Source organism: Eretmochelys imbricata, chromosome 6 (genome assembly GCF_965152235.1).
Source record: "Eretmochelys imbricata isolate rEreImb1 chromosome 6, rEreImb1.hap1, whole genome shotgun sequence".
NCBI classification, from domain to species: domain Eukaryota; kingdom Metazoa; phylum Chordata; order Testudines; family Cheloniidae; genus Eretmochelys; species Eretmochelys imbricata.
In genome coordinates, this window is record NC_135577.1 from 15,934,429 (window position 1) to 15,938,001 (window position 3,573).

Sequence of the window (3,573 nt, forward strand, 5' to 3'; positions counted from 1 at the left end):
ATACGGCTGCTCCCTCACTCTCCCATGTGGCAGCACCGTTGCAAGGCGTGTTGTGAGATTAAAAGGCTTTAACTAGAGGGGCTGGAAGGAGAATCTCTTTATTTAAACTTTTAAGAATGGTGGCTTTGGGGCAGAGTAAAATTCCAGGCCAGATCCAAGCTGGTGTAAACCGGTGTCTCCTCATTGGAATCAATGGGGCCAGATCCCCACATGGGCAGTGCTAGTTGCCACCAGCAGAGGATCTGGCCTTTAGTGTGTTTGTGAGAGAGAGAAGCCTAATTTGTAGCCAGGCTGCCTGTGAGCCTGTGATACCCCAGGAGCCTCACCGAGCACTAGGCCCTGGAGCTCCTCCCAGATTCGCTCTGGGTCAAACCCCGGGCCTGTGTCACCTTTGCGTTGGGCTGTCAGATCATTACACCAGGGATCGGGGTCGCAGAATGTAACCCTCATTCCTGAGCTGCGCAGTGGCTCAGGAGGGCTGGGCCCGGGTAAACTCTGCCTCAGGGAAGATGCTCTTGTTTGCCATCCAATTACTCCAGGCTAACCCACTTCCCATTGGGAACAGGGCTTGATCCATAAAAATAGCTTTTAGGCAGTAACAGAAAGGAGGGACTGTTACCCTGAAAGAGACCCTGAAAGAGGCTCCTCAGCTCACCCAAGCACCAATTCCCTTAACACCCCCTGCCTGACAGCGAATCCAGCAGTGACTGATACCAACAAGAATTCTGAAGTGCATCCGTTAATACTGAGCTTAGAATAAACACCAGAGCCCACAGCTTCTCTCTGCTGATGGAGGCCAGGGCAGTCCCACTAGTGTCGCCAACTCTCAGGACTTCAGCCTCAGTCTCACAATATGTGGGGTTTTCCTTCAAGCACCTGATCTCATGTGATTTTGGGGAGTGTCTCAGCTTTTCTTTACAAATAAAAGTAAGTCTCTGGCCCTCATGGGTGTAGGGAAAACCTTAGAGGAATCCCAAAGGCTCAGAAAGCAGAAGGCCAAGAAAAAGAAGCCAACATTTCATAGATTTTCTTTTCAGATCTCATGATTTTTAAGCCAATGCTGTGATTATTTTTGGAGCCTGCCTCATGATGTGCTGAACTCTTGGGGTTGGCCATGCTATCTCTGCCAGAGGGAGATCTCAGCCTATCAAAGTTAAGGATTAAATAGTCCTGCTCATCATTATACATGTTGTAGAGATATCCACTGGGGAACGGCTGCCAGCTCTTGCCAGCTAAACGGGGCGCAGGCTGTGTTAATAGCACCATGGGAGGCTGGTGATGCAATAGGGGGGTTCTTCACTTGCGGTTAGCTCCAGACAAGGCCGAGCTGCAATTACCTGAGCTGGCATCTGTCCACCTCTAAGTAAGAGCCTTGTTAATTTCTCCCCAGTGGTTTGAGCTACAGTAGTTGAACTCCTCCTGAGTGCCCAAATGCTCAAGTCCTTTCCTAAGTTCTCTGATTTGATCTACTGCTTTAGCATCCTCAGGGAAGAATGATCTCTTCACAGGCAATATTCAGACTACCAGATGTGCAGCTTTGGAGATCTGCTAGAACTGGGAAAGTTTGCAAGCAAGATACAAACCCAGTTTGCAGAGCTCACTCCTGTCTTCCTTCCTCTCAGTGTTGAGTCTCTGCAAAATAAATGGTTTCAGAGTAGCAGCCGTGTTAGTCTGTATTCGCAAAAAGAAAAGGAGGACTTGTGGCACCTTAGAGACTAACAAATGAATGCATCCGATGAAGTGAACTGTAGCTCACAAAAGCTTATGCTCAGATAAATTTGTTAGTCTCTAAGGTGCCACAAGTACTCCTTTTCTTTTTGCAAAATAAATGTAAGAAGACACATCACCATTGTTTACATGTTAGTTTGAACGTTCGGAGGAAAGCTCAGATGTGGATTGGCTTCTCCCAAAGTCCATTGTCAGTTGTCATTGTCAGTTAAAAGAAAAGGAGTACTTGTGGCACCTTAGAGACTAACCAATTTATTTGAGCATGAGCTTTCGTGAGCCACAGCTCACTTCATCAGATGCATACCGTGGAAACTGCAGCAGACTTTATATATACACAGAGAATATGAAACAATACCTCCTCCCACCCCACTGTCCTGCTGGTAATAGCTTATCTAAAGTAATCGTCAGGTTAGGCCATTTCCAGCACAAATCCAGGTTTTCTCACCCTCCACCCCCCCACACAAATTCACTCTCCTGCTGGTGATAGCCCATCCAAAGTGACAACTCTTTACACAATGTGCATGATAATGAAGTTAGGCCATTTCCTGCACAAATCCAGGTTCTCTCACTCCCTCACCCCCCTCCAAAAACCACCCCCATACACACACAAACTCACTCTCCTGCTGGTAATAGCTCATCCAAACTGACCACTCTCCAAGTTTAAATCCAAGTTAAACCAGAACATCTGGGGGGGGGGGGTAGGAAAAAACAAGAGGAAATAGGCTACCTTGCATAATGACTTAGCCACTCCCAGTCTCTATTTAAGCCTAAATTAATAGTATCCAATTTGCAAATGAATTCCAATTCAGCAGTTTCTCGCTGGAGTCTGGATTTTTGCGAATACAGACTAACACGGCTGTTACTCTGAAACCTGTCATTGTCAGTTAAGTGTTTCTTGATTGGGCACTTACTGAGAATAGTCCTTTCTCAAGAAGCTAACCAAATGCTTCTCTGAGGCTACTTAGAATCAAACAAATACATAGCCAATATTCATAACTTCAAATTCAAAAATGATACAGACAGCATAATCATAACAAGCAAACTACAACTTTTCCATAGACACCCCACTTGGCCTCCTCTCTACTGAACTGGTGCAACCACAGGACCCTGGTTGCAACAATGATCTATACGGTCACAGTTTATGTCAATAATGTCACGCTGCCACATGAGGTGTAGATCTCGACAATACATCATCACTTCTCAACAGAACTAATGTCAAGTCACCTATCAGAAAAAGCCCAGGCTCCAGGGGAGTGCGCACGTGGGGCCAGACTGACAGGGCCATCCCTACCCATACGCAAATTATGCAGCTGCATAGGGCACCAGGAAATTTGGCACCAAATTTCTTGGTGCCCTGCGCAGCTGCGTGCTCCTCCAGCCCCAGCCCTGCCTCTTCCCACCCCTGCTCCACCCCAGCCCTGCTCCCACTCCACCCCTTCCCCAAAGCCCCCATCCTGCTCCGCCCCCACCCCACCCCTTCCCACCCCTGCTCCGACCCCACTCCCCTGAGGACTGCAGCAGGGCCGAGCCTTCACTCACCGGCGGCGCGGCCGGGGCCGGGTCACTGCACTTCCCACCACCAGTGAGTGCTGGGGGGTGGTGTCCCCCTACCCCCCCAAGCCAGCCCCGCCCCTCTGCAGACGCCTGCCCCCCCCATGGGGGGGGGGGCTGTGTAGGGCCCCAGAATAGCTTGGGACGGCCCTGCAGACTGATATCGTACAGTACGTATCTCGCTTGTAGGACTTACGCTGAATGTCAGCCGAAGGGGCTATCCACCAGTTGAGTATGTTCAGCTGATGTGTGGGCAGGATCTTGACTCTCTCCTGTTCAGAATGAACTACAGCA